Genomic DNA, 19,867 nt, shown 5'->3' with positions numbered 1-19,867 from the left:
CTCCTGATTTTGTGCACAGCCAGACTGCAGCAGGAGAGCAAGGAAGGGGAGATTAGAGGAAGAACAGCTGGCTAGAGCAACCTCATGGCCAAGGAGGAGGAAGAGAGGATGGAATGCCTTCAGGAGTTTCATGAACATTATAAAATGATTCTGGACCTTTGAATAAACAATGCAAGCAGGACAGATTTACTGATATCACACTGATAGTCCATGGACACCATTTTAAGGCCTACAAGGCTGTTTTGGCTATTTGCTATAAAGTTTTCTACAAATTCTTGCAAGAGTTTGCTCAGGAACCTTTGGTGGAGATAGAAGGTGTGAGTAAAACGGGCTTTCATCATTTAATTGAGTTCACATATACAGCAAAACTAATGATACAAGGAGAAGAAGCAGCCAGTGACCTATGGAAAGCAGGAGATTTTCTACAAATGCTAGAATCTAGCCTCTTCAACAAATGGTGCTGGGGAAACTGGAAATCCATATGTAACAAAGTGAAATTAAACCCAGACCTCTCAGCATGCATAAAACTGAACTCAAAATGGATCAAAGACCTAGGAATTAAACTAGACACTGCTAGACACTGTGCCTCTTAGAAAAAAAAAGTAGGCCCAAATCTCCATAATTTGGGATTAAGCCCCCCAACTTCCTGAAAACTCATATAGTATAAGAATTAAAATCAAGACTCAATAAATGGGACATATTCAAACTAAAAAGTTCAAAATAAACAATCAGTGAGGTAAATGAGAACCTACATTTGTGGAGCAAATTTTTACCACACACAAACCAGATAGAGCATTAATCTCTAAAATATATAAAAAAAAACTTAAAAATCTTAACACACACACAAAAAAACAAATAAGCCAATCAATAAATTGGCCAAGATATTGAAAATACACTTCCTAGAAGATGAAATACAATCAACAAGTATATAAAAAAAGTTCAACACCTCTAGTAACTAGAGATATGCAAATCAATGCTACTCTAATATTTCATCTCACTCCAGAATGGCTGCAATTAAGAATGCAAACAAGAATAAGTGTTGGTGAGGATGTGGAGAAAAAGGCACATTCATACATTGCTGGTAGGACTGCAAATTGGTGCAACCAATCTGGAAATCAGTATGGAGATTCCTTGGAAAAACTGGGAGTGGAACCACCATTTGATCCAGATATCCCTCTCCTCATTCTATACCCAAAGGACTTAAAAACAGCATACTACAGGGACACAGCTACATCAATGTTTATAGCAGCAAAATTCAAAAGAGTTAAACTGTGGAACCAACCTATATGTACTTCAACAGATGAGTGGATAAAGAAACTGGTATATATATACACTATCGAATATTACTCAGCATTTAAAGATAATAAAATCATGGCATTTTCAGGCAAATGGATGGAGTTGGAAAATATAATGCTAAGTGAAGTAAGCCAATACCAAAAAACAAATAAATCAGAATGTTTTCTCTGATTTAAGGATGCTGATTCATAATGTGTTGGTGGGGTCGGTCATGGGAGGATTAGATAAACTCTAGAGAGGGCAAAGGGGAAAAGGGGATGGAGGGAAAGGGAGGGGGAATGGGGATAAGAAAGATGGTGGGATGAGATGGACATCCACCACCCTAAATACAGGTATGAAGACACAAATGGTGTGACTCTATTTTGTATACAGCCAGAGATATTAAAAATTGTGCCCTATGTGTGTAATATGAATTGTAATGTGTTCTGGTGTCATATATAACAAATTAAAATTTTTAAAAATTTAATGAAAAAAATAAATAAAATGCTTACTTTCCAAATAAGGCAAGGAACAAAAAAGCTCTTGAAGTCAGAAACAAAGAAAACTCAGCTCCATTAGAGAAAAATACCACAAAAAATGAGGCTAAAAAAAAAAAGAAAGATTGCAGAAACTTCAGAAGTTATCAGTGAGTCCTTGCCATCTGCAGAATCAGAGCCTGTGGAAATTGAGGTGGAGGTCACCAAAGGCACAATTGAAGTGAAAGATGAAGGCATGGAAATATTAGAGGAAGTGGCTTCTGCCAAGCAGTCCATAAAGTACATACAGAGCACAGATTCCTATGATGATTCTGCTGTAACATTGTTAGTGGATATTACCAGGAAGTACTTTCAAACTGATAGAAAAGGGCAGATTAAAGAAGATGGCTGTGCATCTGACCGCATACACAAACAGGAACAAATAAAATCATACTCCACTGAGAATTTCAAGTGTCAAATATGCAATAAAAGTTACCTTCCATATAGAGCTTGGAAATAGTACCTAAATTGTTACCACCTTGAAGAAGGTGGAGTCAGTAAGAAGCAAAGAACTGGGGGAAAAATTAATATGTCAGTACTATGAGAAACAGTTTGACCACTTTGGATATTTTAAAGAGCATATTTGAAAACATACAGGTGAAAAACCTTTGGGTTTCCAAATTGTCATGAATTATATACTAGAAATAGTAACCTCAAATGTCATCTCACTGCATGCCAAACTGGAGTGGGAGCAAAAATGGGAAGGAAGAAGCTGTATGAATGCCAGGTGTATAACAGTGTGCTTAAATGTTAGGACCAGTTCAAAAATCACTTGGTGATACACGCTGCAGATAAACCCAATCAATGTACTCTATGTGACTTGTGGCTTATGCAAGGAAATGAATTAAGGAGGCAAATCAGTGATACTAATAATATTTCAGAGCATCTAGTAACTGCAGAAGTCCTTTCAGTAGCAACATGTGTGCAAACTGAACCAGTTAAATAAATGACTATTAAAGAACAAGTTGGGAATGTGAATTTGTTACCATTACTTCAGGTCCAGGTGGATTCAGCACAAGTGACTGTGGAACAAGCCCATCCTGATCTGCTTCAGGACAGCCAATTGCATGATTCATACATGAGGGAGCTTCCAGAGCAAGTTCAAGTCAGTTATCTAGAAGTAGGTTGAATTCAGACTAAAGAAGATACTGAAGTACAGGTAGATGAGCTGCATGTTGAAGATGTAAATCATATGCCAGTGGAAGTACAAACTGAGCTTCTAGAAGAGGACTTCAATCACGTGACCTCTGAAATCATGAGCCAAGAGGAGAGAGAGACAAATCGAACAGATGCTGCTGAGGCTGCCAGGGAAGATCACAAAGGTGCTGAGAGTTTAAAGACCAAACCAATGATGGATTCCAAGTTGAAAAGGCAGAGAATGATGACAGAACAGCTCTTCCAGTTTTAGATTGAAATAACAAATATATATTGAAATATACATGTTTGGTTTTTGAACTGATTGTGGGCAGTATGACTGACCTTAAACTGACAGACAGGTAGACCAAATTTAAAAACCATTTCCTGTTGTGCTGAACTGTTTCTATAGAAACAAAATGATGCCCCTCACCCCAGTTAATGCCACAGAGGAGGATCTCTCTATAAATGAAGAAGAGCTTTGAGAAGTATATTTCTGGAAATTTAAATGGATTATATAGTTGGATACAAATGTAATTCTTTATCACTGTTTTATCTTTGTCAGAGACACCCTTCCTCAATTTTTTTACATATTTGTAAAATCAAATGTAAAAATCACTAGAATACATGTTTATGTATTCTAATGCATGTTAAATATGTAGGAAACAAGGCTGAATGAAGAAAATATGTTGTTACTGTGCAGTTAAAATTTTTGCTGGCTTTCTTAATTTGAAAAGCATTCTTCTCTAACCCAAGAGTCACAGGTGTCATCTCTGCAACAAAAAGAGTGGCAGTGGCAATATTTTCAGAATGTTTAAAACAAACAAAATAAAACAAAACAAACAAACAAAAAACACCCAGGTACCTTTACAAAACCAACTAAACTTTTCTATAAAGTATTTCTGCTCCTTTCAAAGTTTGTTACAAGATAAAGAGCAATGCAAATAGTGTTATAGTACTTCATATTTTTTCTTATGATGACAACTACCAATCCTTTTTCATTTAAGTTAGATTGAGAAATTTTATTTAATGGCAGATGAAGGGCCATTTTCAATAGGGAGAGTTTATTTACATCTGTGGTAAACTATTTTGATGAAGTTACACTAGTATTTTACCACAAGATGAAAAAAAAAAAAAAGGATGAGCACCATTTAAAAATCAATGTATCTGAGATCCACCCACACCAGCCTCTGCAGGGCCCAGGTGCATAGTAGGCCTGGATCCCATTTCCCAGAGGGACAGACACTCACCAGAGGCTAGCTTCTAGTGCAGGAGCCCCCTTATGACCAGTGAATTACCACTGGAGACAAGATACAGCCAAGATGGCCTATACCAGCCCACACTGCATCTGGACTCTCAGTAGGCCAGGTGGGACAGACACCCACTAGAGTCCAGCCTGTGGTGCCCCTTCTGACCAGCAGACTATCAGAAGAGGTCAAGCCCAATAGCCCAGATCCACCCACTAAAACTTACTCAGTACCCAGACCCAGGATGCAGTAGCCTTTATTGAGGGACACCAGCAGGGTTTGGAAGCCCAACATCAAGGTGAGGTACAGACAATCTGCATAGATAGTACAAGAATTTAGGGAAGAAACTGTAATATCTCAGATCCATACTGCAAGAAAGGAACACACAGAGGCAACATGAAAATACAAGGAAGGAAAATGTCCCAAACAAACCTGGACACTATAATAACAGAACCCATGGACAGCAAAGTTGATGAACTGTCAGAGAAGGAGTTCATAAGGTTCATAATTAAAATAATCTGTGAATTAAAGAATGACCTAAATGAGCAAGTACAGGCAAAAATTGATCACACCTACCATAAGATAAGAGAGCAAATACAGGTAGCAAAAGATTCAAGAAAGAGATAGAGACCCTGAAAAAAAAAAAAAAACAGAAATCATTTGAATGAAGTATACAATAAATCAAATAAAAAACTCAATAGAAAGCATAACCAACAGACTAGATCACTTGCAAGAAGGAATGTCAGATAATGAAGACAAATTATACATTCTGGAAAATAAAGTTGATCACACATTAAAAAAAGTTAGAAATCCAAGAATTATGGGACAGCATCAAACAACCAAATCTAAGAGTTATTGGGATAAAGGAAGGCACAGAGTTTCAAAACAATAAATGCACATACTCTTCAATGAGACAATATCAGAAAATATCCCAAGCATAAAGAACGAATTGGAAAGCCAAATACAACAGGCTTACGGGAAACCAAATGTACAAAATTTCAACAGATCTACACCAAGACACACTATAATGAGAATGCTTAGCACACAGAAGAAGGATAGAATTTTAAAAGCCACAAGAAAGAGGAATCAGATCACATATAGGGGGAGACCTATTCATATCTCAACAGATTTTTCAACCCAGACCCTCAACGCCAGGAGTTCGAGGAAAAACATACACCAAGCTCTGAAAGAAAATGGATGCCAACCATGAAACTTATATCCAGCAAAAATAAGCTTTATATTTGATGATGAAACAAAAACTTTCCATGATAAACAAAACTTAAAAGAATTTACAACTATAAAATGTGCACTACAGAATATCCTCAGCAAAATATTCCAAGAGGAGAAAATGAAAAACAATTATGAAAATCAGCAGAGGGAGGGATTACACTAAAAGAAGCAGAAGACAGAGGAATAACAAAGTCACGTTAAATACCAAAAATAAACAAAAAATGGCTGGGAATACAAATCATGTCTCAATAATAACCCTAAATGTGAATGGCCTAAACTCATCAATCAAAAGACATAGACTCAACAATATGCTGCCTTCAAGGGACTCATCATATAGAAAAAGACATTCAGAGACTGAAGGTAAGGGGTTGGAAAAATTATCCCATTCACATGGACTGCAGAAGCAAGGAGGGGTTTCCATCCTCATATCAAATAAAGTAGACTTCAAACTAAAGTCAATCAAAAAGGATAAAGAAGGAAACCACATACTGCTCAAGGGAACCATACACTAACAAGATTTAACAATTATAAATATATATGCCACAAACAATGGAGCAGCTATGTTCATCAAACAAACTCTTCTCAAGTTCAAGAGTCAAATAGACCACAACACAGTAATTATGGGTGATTTCAACACACCTCTTTTATCACTAGATTGAATTTCTAAACAAAAGCTGAACAAATAAACTATAGAACTCAATAATGCAATCAATAACATAACTTAACTGACATATATAGAATATTACATCCTTCAATGAGAGAATACATTTTCTTCTCAGCAGCTATGGCTCCTTCTCTAAAATAGACCATATACTATGCCACAAAGCAACTCTTAGCATATATAAAAAACTAGAGATACTACCCTGCATTCTATCTGATCATAATGGAATAAAATTAGAAATAAATAATAAAATAAGAAATAAAATCCACTCCAACAATTGGAGACTAAATAATATGCTATTGAATGAACAATTAGTTACAGAAGATATTAAGGAGGAGATTAAAAAAAATAGAGGTGAATGAGAACACAGATACAATACATTGAAATCTCTAGGAAAATATAAAAGCAGTTCTAAGAGGAAAGTTCATTGTATGAAGATCATTCCTTAAAAGAAGAAAAATTCAACAAATAAATGACTTAACATTACATCTCAAAACCTAGAAAAGGAAGAACAAATCAACACCAAAAGAATCAGAAGACGGGTGGACCAATGGTACAGAACAGAGGACACAGAAACTAATCCACAAAGTTACAACTATCTTATATTTGATAAAGGAGCTAAAAGCATGCAATGGAGGAAGAATAGCATCTTCAACAAATGGTGTTGGGAAAACTGGAAATCCATATGCAACAAAATGAAACTGAATCCCCTCTTCTTGCCATGCAAAAAAGTTAACTCAAAGTGGATCAAGGAGCTAGATATCAAATCAGAGACTCTGCATCTGATAGAAGAAAAAGTTGGCTCCGATCTACATATTGTGGGGTCAGGCTCCAAATTCCTTAATAGGACACCCATAGCACAAGAGTTAATAACAAGAATCAACAAATGGGACTTTCTTAAACTGAAAAGTTTTTTCTCAGCAAGAGAAACAATAAGAGAGGTAAATAGGGAGCCTACACCATGGGAACAAATTTTTACTCCTCACACTTCAGATAGAGCCCTAATATCCAGAGTATACAAAGAACTCAAAAAATTAGACAATAAGACAACAAATAACCCAATCAACAAATGGGCCAAGGACCTGAACAGACACTTCTCAGAGGAGGACATACAATCAATCAACAAGTACATGAAAAAATGCTCACCATCTCTAGCAGTCAGAGAAATGCAAATCAAAACCACCCTAAGATACCATCTCACTCCAATAAGATTGGCAGCCACTATGAAGTCAAACAACAACAAGTGCTGGCGAGGATGTGGGGAAAAGGGTACTCTTGTACATTGCTGGTGGGACTGCAAACTGGTGCGGCCAATTTGGAAAGCAGTTTAGAGATTCCTGGGAAAGCTAGGAATGGAACCACCATTTGACCCAGCTATTGCCCTTCTTGGACTATTCCCTGAAGAACTTAAAAGAGCATACTACAGGGATACTGCCACATCGATGTTCATAGCAGCAAAATTCACAATTGCTAGACTGTGGAACCAACCCAGATGTCCTTCAATAGATGAATGGATAAAAAAAATGTGGCATTTATACACCGTGGAGTATTACGCAGCACTAAAAAATGACAAAATCATGGAATTTGCAGGGAAATTGATGGCACTAGAGCAGGTTATGCTTAGTGAAGCTAGCCAATCCCTAAAAAACAAATACCAAATGTCTTCTTTGATATAATGAGAGCAACTAAGAACAGAGCAGGGAGGAAGAGCAGGAAGAAAAGATTAACTTTAAACAGAGACATGAAGTGGGAGGGAAAGGGAGAGAAAAGGGAAATTTCATGGAAATGGAGGGAGACCCTCATTGTTATACAAAATTACATATAAGAGGTTGTGAGGGGAATGGGAAAATAAACAAGGAGAGAAATGAATTACAGTAGATGGGGTAGACAGAGAAGATGGGAGGGAAGGGGAGAGAGGAAAGTAGAGGATAGGATAGGTAGCAGAATACAACAGTTACTAATAGGGCATTATGTAAAAGTGTGGATGTGTAACCGATGTGATTCTGCAATCTGTATTTGGGGTAAAAATGGGAGTTCAAAACCCACTTGAATCTAATGTATAAAATATTATATGTCAAGAGCTTTGTAATGTTTTGAACAACCAATAAAAAAAAGAAAAAAAGAATCAGAAGACAGGAAATAATTAAAATCAGAGCTGAAATCAATAAAATTGAAACAAAAAAACAATTAAAAACACTGAAAGAACAAAAAGTTGGTTCTTTGAAACAATAAACAAAATTGACAGATCCTTAACCATGATAACAAAGAGGAGAAAGAAAACTCAAATTGCTAAAATACATGATAAAAAAGAAAATATCACAATAGACACTACAGAAATACAGAAAATAATTAGAAATTATTTCGAAAACTTGTACTCCAGTAAACTAGAAAATATCAAAGTCATAGACAAATTTCTAGAATCATATAATTTGCCCAAATTGAATCAAGATGATTCACAATGTGAACAGATCAATTTCAAGTGAGGAGATAGCAGACACCATTAAAAGTCTAACAAGGAATGTAAGCCCAGGATCAGACCTTTAAAAAAGAACTAAGATACTCTCAAATTTATTTCATAAAATAGAAAAAGGAGCAGCATTTCCCAACTCATTCTATGAGGCCAATATCACTTTGATTCAAAAAAACCAGGCAAAGACACATCAAAACAAAACCAAAAAAAAAAAAAAAAGAAGAAGAAAGAAGGAAAGAAAGAAAGAAAGAAAGGAAGAAACAAAGAAAGAAAGAACAGATCAATGTTTCCAATGAACATAGATGCAAAAATTTGCAATAAAATTCTGGCAAATCGAATGGAAACACATATGAAAGGATCATGCACCATGATTAAGTGAGACTCATCCATGAATGCAAGGTTGGTTCAACATATGTAAATCAACAAATGTAATTCTTCACATCAAGAGACTTAAAAGATAACAATCATATGATCATTTCAATAGATGAAGAAAAAGCATTTGACAAAATACAGCAAAGCTTTTTGTTCAAAACCCTAGAAAAACTAGGGATAACATTAACATATCTCAACATCATAAAGGCTATCTATGATAAACCCCAGGCCAACATCATTCTAAATGGAGAAAAATTGAAGGCATTCACTCTAAAAACTGGAACAAAACAGAGATGCCCCCTTTCACCATTTCCATTTAACATAGTTCTAGACAGATTAGACAGAAAAATTAGACAGATGCAAGATATTAAAGTGATACACATAGAAAAAGAAGAACTTAAATTGGCACTATTTGCTGATGATATGATTCTATACCTAGAAATCCTAAATGTTCCACAAGAAAACTTCTAGAACTTGTAAATGAATTCATCAAAGTAGCAGGATATAAAATCAACACCCATAAATCAAAGAGATTTCTGTATATCAGTGACAAATCCACAGAAAGGGAAATGAGGAAAGCTTCCCCATTATAAATAGCTGCAAAAAAATAAATTAAAAAGTAAATACTTGGGAATCAACTTAATGAAAGCAGAAAGGTCTATATAAGAAAAATTACAGAACTCTAAGAAATAAATCAAAGAAGACCTTAGAAGATAGAAAGTTATACCTTGCTCTTAGATAGGCAGAATTAATATTACCAAAATGACCATACTTCCAAAAACACTATACAGATTTAATGCAATTCTGATCACAATTCCAATGGCATTCCTTATAGAAATAGAAAAGACAATCATGAAATTCATCTGGAAAAATAAGAGGTCCAGAATAGCTAAAGCAATCCTTAGCAGGAAGAGAAAAAATAGAGCATAATTTTTCATATCTCTGGTGGTATACACAGTATATCCACATCAATTTGAGTCTTCATACCTGTAATTTGGATAATAATGATCATCAGATTCCACCATCATTAATAACCTCTTCAATAACTGGTGCTGGGAAAACTGGAAATCCATATGCAACAAAATGAAATTAAACCCTATCTCTCACCATGCACAAAACCAACTCAAAATGAATCAAGGATTTAGGAATGCAACCAAATACCTTGCGTCTAATAGAAGAAAAAATAGGCCCTAATCTCTATCATGTGGGATTAGACCCCAACTTCTTAATAAGACTCCTGTGGCACAAGAATTAAAATCAAGAATTAATAAATGGGATGGACTCAAATTAAAAAGTTTCTTCTCAGCAAAAGAAACAATATGTGAGGTGAATAACGAGCCTGCATATTGGGAGCAAATCGTTACCCCTCACACATCAGATAAAGCACTAATCTCAAGGGTATATAAAGAACTCAAAAAGTTAAACACCAAACCACATATAATACAATCAATAAATGGCCAAGAAACTGAACAGTTTTCAGAGGGTGATGTACAATCAATCAACAAATACATGAAAATATGTTCATCTTCACTAGCAATTAGAGAAACACAGAGATATGAAATACCAGAGATATGAAAAATTATGCTCTATATGTGTAATAAGAATTGTAATGCATTTCATTATCATATATAATTTTTTTTAAAAAATTAAGAGTGGGCATAGAGATTGAGAATAAACCTGAAAATCCCTAAAAAATTAATTAATGTATTTAAAATAAAGTACAAAGGACAACATATATTTAATATATCAGGCTTTGTTTTGAATGGAATGGTTTTCCCCAATTCTTAATGTAAAGATCTTGTGATATAACTTTTAAAGCCAAACAAATAAGAGTGCTAAACTATGGACTTAAAATTAGGTATCAAATAGTTTTAATCAGTATTACTTAGAAAATAAAATATTAACAACTGCATTAAAAAAAGTTAATCAGCATCTGTGTCAAACAGGCAGCATATTTTTCTCATATTTAAAGTCAATTGCTTCATGATCAGCAATTATACAAAGAAATTTGGTTATTTAAAATTTTATTAGTCAAAATATAGTGATTAAATAATGTATGTTCTTCCACAGAATGCTGTTCGTTAACAGCATTTTGTATAGTATCACAAAACTCTCAAACTAATGATTACACAATTACCATAAAATAATTTTGAAGATAAGCTTATTACATAACATGGAACATTCACAGTTGTTCATTTTACTTGGCAAAAACCTCCTACTTGAATTTAATCTCAAATTTTGTTCTTTTATGTAGCAATTATGTCTTCTATACAGCTAATATAAGCTCTAATTTATACTGATTTTATATAATTTGCCCTTTTTCTCTCTGAATGCTTAGAAAGAACCATCATTGTTCGAAATAAACTATGCCTTAGAAATTTTATTCAAAAACTTTGAATAAAATTTATCTTCTATAGGTAAAATATACAGTGTTTAGTTTTATCTGGCAATGCTCTGCAAATTCTTCATTGTGCAAAATACATAAAAATCGGACTTATATAATTTTTTCAAGGTTACCTTCTTTATGTTGCCAGGACAATCTCAACATCAAATTTTCCAGCAAGTAAGAAAACATTTTAGCGTGTGTACAATCTTATAATGGGCGATATTAATGAAATCAGAAAATGCTAAGAATTTAATAATTATTGTGATTTCTCCTTTTATTTTTAAAAATCAATAATGATTATAACAGTGATTCCTTCAAATTATCTTACCAGTGTTATTTTTATGTGAGTGGAATAGGAGAATCAATGATTAAATTTTTTATTAACAAATCAATGTATTCATTTCATTTTTTTCTGATAACAGCTGAAATATGAGTTTATGGTCAGTCAGTTGATGATGCTCCAGAGTAAGTTTCAGGCTGTCCCATTTTAGCTTGCTCAACATGTTTTCCTGAATTGTTTCTGATCACTCCTACACATGTTCTTCCACAATCCTTTCAAGGATGATGTAGCTTCCACTTCAATGATTCAGTGTCCAAAAGTGGGCATGCAGACTGTACTTCATTTAGCCCCAATTTACTTTGAAATAAACTATTACTGAAACTTAGGTGTAATAACCACAAATCACTTATTAAAAGAAATTGCACATTGAGACAATGAGCTCAAGTAGGACTCTATATTGTATGTGGCAAGCTTATAGGTGATTTTGTCCAGTTACACTTTTCAAATAAAAATGTCAACATTCCTTTCAGCCATGCAATTTTTTAATGGTCTTCACGTTTTTTTTAAAGACTGGTCACATTAAGTATCTTGGATATAGTGAAATTCATTCCTTTAGAGAGTAGATAATTTTAAAAAGTTCTTTAAAACTGTAGACTTTTTATGATGTTTGAGTGAAACATAACTTTCTCTTCAAGGAAAATCATTTAACATAACTCATATTTATTTTCTATTTCAAGCACATAGGCACATGATGTAGACTACACTTTAAATGCCCCTGAAGTTCAATTGGTGAGTGTACTCTTATAAAACATAGCATATATAAATTCATATGCAAAACATTAAATAAATTTAAAAGCATGAATCATAAAAAGAGACTTTATTTGAAAAAGAAAATGGGAAGATTGAGTTTAAGAGTACTGTCAAAGTAATGTAATTTCACCTGAAAAGCAATTAAAGCTGGGAGTTTCATTAGAAAAATGAGGTAAGCCATAAACCAGCCAACTTTACAGAATGGACAAAGGAAGATGGCATCTAAAAGCAACATATCCCCCAGTCATTATTTAAATAAGATACCATGTATCAATTAATTTCTCAGCTGAATATAGTAGTTAAAGAGAGAGTGAGAGAGAGAGATCTGTGCTACAATCATTATCATATAGTATTGGCCTAATTGCTAACATTTTTTCATATATTTTTGCTCCTTTGTATTATTATTATTATTATTACTATTATTTATTGAGAAGCATCTTTTTAGTTCATTTGCCCCTTTTATATTAATTGGTTTATTTATCTATTTATTTATTGGTGTTAAGTTTTCTGAGTTATTTATATGTTCTGGATGTTAATTATCTGTAAAAAAAAAAATAGCAAAGAACTTTCTCCCATTCTATAGGTTTTCTCTTCACATTTCTTATTGTATAATTCTCTCTTAGGGCCAATAACATGACAAAGAATATGAGTAAAAGCAAGCCTGTAAGTAAATAATACACGTAGATAAGAGAAATTTACAGAAATAAAAAAAATAAAATTATAAATAAGAAGTTAAAAATATAAGTACTGTAAATATATATCACTATTTTTTTTCCTTTTGTAATATCTTTTAACAAAATATAAGTATAAAAGTAAAATTTAGAAATATATTTTGGCAGTTGTAACGTGATATGTGTAATGAAGTGATATTTTAACATGCCTATTTCTTTCTAGTATTAAATTAGTATAAAACTAAAATAAATTTTGATAAAATATGTATGTAATGTTTTACAGCAACCATTAAGGAAATGCCAAAAAATAAATATAAATAATTTAGCTTGGAGGGTTGGGTCCTCTTACTTTACAGAATATAGATATAGTATTAGTTTTTCAAATCTCATTACAAAATATATTAACAAACAACTCAACATGAAGCACTAAAATTTTCACATTTCACCATTCTTGCAATTTTTATAGGACTTGATTTTAATCAGTGGCCAGTGAATGGAATTCATTGAATGAGTGGGTGTCAACCTTAAAGAAAATATCAATTTCTATTTTAGAATATTGGATTGCTTTTATTCTTCAGGTAGTTTTAAAATAATATTTAATATATAATGCTTTCACATTTTATAATATTATCTGAATAAAGCCAGACAAAAATACAACATATGGTTACATTACAAAATGTTGAAGATTGTAGTTAGTCTTGGAAGAAGGTAAATACTGAAAAGTAGTTCAATAAATAAAGTGGTTATATAGGTGCACACAGGTGTTTTAATTTTGTAAAAATCATTTTACCTCACATGATTTATACTATAAAAACATAAAATAGTTTCAAAATTCTACTGAGAATAGTAGGGTCTCATAATGTAATTTGTTATTATTCTTAATAGGAGATAAATATTGACAATGAAGAAATTTTCAAGGAAGCAATGTTTCGTATGAAAATATGGGTAAAACATAAATATTAGTAAATTATAAACTATTTTGTTAAGAAGTACAATCAACAGAATATGATTATATTAGCTGATTTATTGTGATTATATTATAATCATGAAAATACTGCAAATTAAACACATGCTAAACAAACAGACCCATGTATAATTTGTTGAACTACATAATTGTGGAAAGCAGAAGAGGAAAAAAAGTCTTTTTATGCTATACTTCTCCTTTAAAAAATTCAATGAGTTTTCAATATATGCCCCCATCAAATATCAAGTGTGCTTTAAATATAAAATAGTCTTACATTCTCATGTAACCTATTATATATTCCTGAATTATTTAAATCATCTCTAGATTACTTATGATACAATGTAAATGCTATGTAAATATTATTGCATTGTATTGAATGTCTTGTGCATTATGAATGTGGAGGGGCGTGTGCTTTTTTATTCTTGCAACCATTCTAGAAACTTGACATAAAGTTTTTTTAATGGCTTTATTTTATCTCTCAATCTCTCCTTATATCATTGAGGTTTGTTACAGATGTAACTTTGTTACAGATGTAATCTCTGTTCTGTTGTCCTACTTTCTAAGCCTTGTATTGAAGGCCTGGTGCCCAGCATAATAGTGTTCAGAGGTGAGGCCCTTGAGGAGGTGACCGTGGATCATGATGACTCTAACCCTATTAATAGTTAGATACACTAATGGAATTCTAACTTAATGGGCTATTAGGAGGTGGTGGAAACTTTAAGAGGCATGGCCTATTTGGAGGAAATAGGTCACTGGGTGTATGTCCTTGAAGGATCCCCTTTTCTTTCTCCCTCTCTCTCTGCTCTACCACAAGCTATCCACCACAATGTTCAGCTCACCACTGGCCCAGAAACAACAAAATCAAATTAAAATCAGTTGAAACCTTTGAAACCATGAGTCCAAATAAATATTCTTTCTTTCTTCTTTTTTTTTTAATTGGAAGAAGAAGAGTTTATTTGGGGTCCACAGTTTCAGAGGTGTGAGAAGAGGTAGACTATCATGGCAGAGGAAAGCAGCTGGGAACATGGCACCAGGAAGGAGATTTTCTTAGGTAGTTTGTCACCATGATTGAAAGCTAAAGTTTATATATATATATATATATATATATATATATATATATATATATATATATATATATATATATATAAAATCTATACTTTTAAAACTTGTGTTTCTCCAATTATAATTACTTTTCTCTAACTGGCCACTTCTTTCTTATTTGCTTGATGGAAAAAAAAATGACTCTTGCATTTCTAAAATACCCTTGCAATAAACTAAAAATCCATGTATTCATGTATAGTAATACTAATGAGACAACACTTCAGTTAATCGTGCTGGACTCTGACAGAATTCATCTAAGTCTATACCACTACAGGTTGGTGTTCTAGGTCCACAGATTCTGAATTGACACCTGCCTGTGCACTGTCAAACTGTTAACTGCTTAGTTAGTCTTCCTTTATTAGAAGTTTCAGTCCTTTAAACATAATGCAGGGAGTTTTTTTCTGAGTTAAAACCTACGTAGATTACATGAAGCCCCACATAGATTATTGGGAGAGGGAAAAATTCATGTTTTCCCAACTTTGTATTTCTGATATAAGTGCAATGGTATGAATATATCTCCCCAAAATTTGAAACTTAGCCATTGTGATAGGAGTAAGTAGAGACTTCAGGAAGCAATTAAGGCCAGAGCTCTCATGAATGGCATTAATGGTTTTATAAAAGAGGTCTGAACTTCTTTCTTTCTGCTCATTGCCCTTCCAGTCCTCCTGCCATACAAGGATACAACAAGAGATGCCATTTTGGAAGCAAACACCAGCTTCTCACCAGACACTGAAACTTTGATCTTGTATTTCCCAGCTCCAGAGCTGTGAGAAATAAATTTCTATTATTTGTAAATTACTTAGTATTCAATATTTTGTTATAGTAGCACAAAAGGAAAAGACACTGAGGTTTTACTTAAGAAACAGGATAAATGAGAAATGGTATTAGGGCTCTCTAGAGGAATAAAACCAATGGGATATGCATAAGTATGATTATAAAAGGGACTTTATTAGAATGGTTTACATGATCAGGAGATGATGGTTTACAAGGAGGAGAGCCACAAAAATCAATAGCTTCTCAGTCTAAGAAGCCAAAGTCTCAGATTAAGAAAAAAAAATAGAATACAGTCTTAGTCCAGACTGAAGATCTGGGAACTCCCTGGAGAGTCACTTGTCAGAGTCCTTGTTGGGAGAACAAAGGACAATGTCCCTGGTGATGACAGCAATAACAGATGTAATCCCTCAAGAAAACTAAAACTTTTACACCCTGTGGCTTCCTCCTTCTTCTGTGTTTGGTTCCACTCAGTTCCCCAACCTAATGGGCAGTGTCATTCACATTTAGGGTCAGATTTCCCCCCTTAGTTTACTTCCTTTTATGGTAGGTATCTTTTAAACACCCTATAGACCACCCCAAACTATCTTAATCTTAGGCCTTTGTTAGTTTAATAAAGTTGTCAATCAATTTTAACCATCATGGAATTCTATGTGTGAAGCTTGGCCATAAAATTACATGATAAATAAGTTGTTATTACCATCAACTGAAGTCTGTAACATAGAACTGAAGCAAGAGGACAGCAAAAGTTGGAAGATTTCTTTTGGCTCATGGGTTTTAGTCAACACATATAAGATCATAAGTCATATCCTTCCTCTACAAGATACTATATCTTTTTGTGTGGAAAGCCTCTATCCAAACATTTCTTCCAAACTTCTTCTAAGTGCAATTGACTAGGTCATATTTAAGTACAGTTCAAATCATAGTATTATTTTCTTGGCATGCAGTGTTTTTCTTGATAGTTTTAATATTGAAAAATAGGGTGTCTATTACCAAGATAATGAGGAAGGAAATATGGCATCCTTGGCCCAGTTTCTTATTTTATCTTATGGAAATAATACTAGAACTTTGGCAACCCCCACTTGAGTTATTTAAACAATTAAACATGTCCCACATCTCTGCACATTTTTTCCTGTCACAGTTTTATCTCTCCCTTCCTCTCTCTCTCCTCTCAAATACTTACTTCTCTTTCTGTCTCATTGATCCACAATAGTTGATATAAAAAAAAGTTTCTTTAAACATTACAATTTCCTCTAGGTAAGCATTATGACTTTCATGTCTTCCTCTTTCCCATATTCTCTCTTACAAATAGTTCTCCAGAAACAATACTTTTATACTATATTCTATTCCTTAATTAATTTATTTAAATGTGAAATTTAAGTCTTGAAACAGAACACATAAAACACAAATGTGTGCTTTAAAATCACATATGTTTTAAAAATGAATAATTATATTCAGTCATTCAATGGATAAAGAGAACATACTGAAATCAAATAAAACAAATGTTAAGTTACCTAGTCAGTTGAATAAGCTACAGAGTTCTGGCTCACATTAGCTCTGGGTTTAAGTATATGTATAATGGTTACTCATTGTGTGAGTAACCCAATTGTGTTTTCCAGTTGTGGATGGCCAACTGTATTGGCAATTTCAGATACTACTATTTTACTTCATGAAAGCAATTTTCCATATTCTTATTATAATTAAGAACAACATTTCATGTGAATTTAGAGAAAATTTACATTTTGTTCAAGTTCAAATTTAGTTGGAGGCTACCATGGTAGAAACTACAGATTAACTGAAGCCTTTGTAATTGTTGAAATGGAAACATGGCCAAAATTTTTTTTTTTTCAGAAAACATGGTAGCTGAGTATACCAATGTGACTATTTAAAAATTACAAAACAAGGGCTGGGGATGTGGCTCAAGCGGTAGCGCGCTCGCCTGGCATGCGTGCGGCCCGGGTTCGATCCTCAGCACCACATACAAACAAAGATGTTGTGTCCGCCGAGAACTAGAAAATAAATATTGAAAATTCTCTCTCTCTCTCTCTCTCTCTCTCTCTCTCTCTCTCTCTCTCTCTCTCTCTCTCTCTCTCTCAAAAAAAAAGAAAAAAAAAGCAATAAGTTGAAGAGAAAAATCTTAAAAAAAAACAAAACAAAACAAGTATGAACATAGCTACATGTTTCAAGAGAAGAATGAAGATTCAAACATATTATAGATTTCATATAAGGTAAAATTATAAATTTTTTTCAATGAAATAATTAAAAATTTTTCAATTGTTTCACATTATGATGACACCACTTATTTTTAGGTTGTCAGCTTGCCAAAAATTCAAACCAGCTTGTTAAAACAGCACTATATAATAATCAACAAAGAGAAAACCAGCTTGCTTGTATTTTAAAATTACAAATATTTTATTTTAATCTAAAATAGACAAGAGTATTCCTATGCATGAAAAGATTAGATAAAATAGAAAACAATTAAATATATAGGCCCCTTGGCTATTTTTTCTACTACTTTTTACTGTCCCTTTGATCCACCTTATAAGGTATCCTTATAGGTTTCAAAGATGTTAACAAACAGATAATTATACACAGAAATTTTTGTGAATCTCTAATATGATATATTTTTATGTCAATTCAACAGGTATTTATGAGAAATATTTTATATAATGTAAGTTTTATTTATATATATTATCATAATATTTAAAAAAATAAATTAGTAAAGTGAAAGCTAGATAAAGAAATAAATTATGACCTAATTATAAAATTTCTGAAATTGATACAGAATTATTTACTAATTTTGTCTGAGAACTCATAAAAGAGAAAAATGAATTTCACAGTCAAAATTTATACTACAAAATTAGCTAGCAACAAGTTTTATCTCCCTTGTACCCAAACAAATCTTGGACTATTCTAAAAAACTCTTTTCATCTCCTTAATTTTCTAATATGATCTTGTAGTTCATTCTGAATGGTCTTCACAAATGAATTCTACTCCCAAGTTTTCTTGAAAAGAGGGCTGTGCATGCAATGATTAATTACTAAATGAGAAAGGAAACTTTATTCACACTTGAAAAGCAACTGAGAATTTTGGTAATTTTCTTTGTGTGTTTTAAACCATGAAGCTTAAGTGAGCCTATTCATCTTATACACTTTCGAGGTTTTCAGACATATAAACAGAAAGAATGAAGGTATGGAATCTACTAAAGCCAACTTCATATATTCCAATTTTTATATATCATCTTGATACCAGTATATAAATCAATTTTATATTGGTCAGAGAATAGAATATAGATAATTTCAATTTTTGTATGGTTCTGGGGAATGAACTAGGTACACTCAACCACTGAGCCACACCCCCAGATCTATTTTGCATTTTATTTAGAGATAGGGTCTCACTGAGTTGCTTAGTGCCTCGCAGTTGCTAAGGCTGGCTTTGAACTCACAATCCTCCGGCCTCAGTCTCCTGAGCTGCTGGGATTAGAGGCATGCACCACTGCCCATGGCTCAATATTTTTGGAAAATCTGTTGATACTTTATTTTTAATGGTGATACTTGTGCTAAATATTGTAAAATGTTCAATGTATTCTTGAAAATTTTTTTTATAATTGTTAGTGGTAGTGTTGCATCCATGTCACTTAGATCAAGCTTTTTATTATCAGACTCACATTTTGTATATTCTTGATCATGTATGTCTATGTGTAGGACAGATGAATAGACAAATAAATCCACATGTTTATGTGCATATATGTGTAAATTTATGAACTCATTTATTTGGAATATTCCAGTTTCTAACTACTATTAAAGATTTGTTTTTGGTACTTTAGGTTTTTCAAATTTAGCCCTAAATATTGTCAACTTCTGTGCTGAGACACATATGTATTAAGGAATTTTATGTCTAATGAATTGAATGTTTTATCATGATGCAACATTCTGTTATAATATACTGTGCCTTTAATA

General features: G+C 33.1%; 1 protein-coding gene and 1 pseudogene across 2 annotated transcripts in view; one reads left to right on the top strand and one right to left on the bottom strand.

The window, feature by feature from the left end:
* The window catches only part of LOC308641430 (uncharacterized protein), a gene marked incomplete at its 5' end in the record, with an annotated part of 439,363 nt that overhangs the window by 51,246 nt on the left and 368,250 nt on the right, over positions 1–19,867 (bottom strand). The gene's annotated exons all lie outside the window — the stretch shown is intronic.
* Positions 85–3,224, top strand: LOC308653752 (zinc finger protein 131-like; annotated as a pseudogene). Its single transcript has 2 exons — positions 85–457; positions 1,805–3,224. The product of its transcript is annotated as a zinc finger protein 131-like (transcript).

The sequence above is a fragment of the Spermophilus citellus genome (genome assembly GCF_964194105.1).
Source record: "Spermophilus citellus genome assembly, chromosome: 1".
Taxonomy (NCBI): Eukaryota; Metazoa; Chordata; class Mammalia; order Rodentia; family Sciuridae; genus Spermophilus; species Spermophilus citellus.
This window is presented reverse-complemented; position numbering and strand designations above follow the sequence as displayed.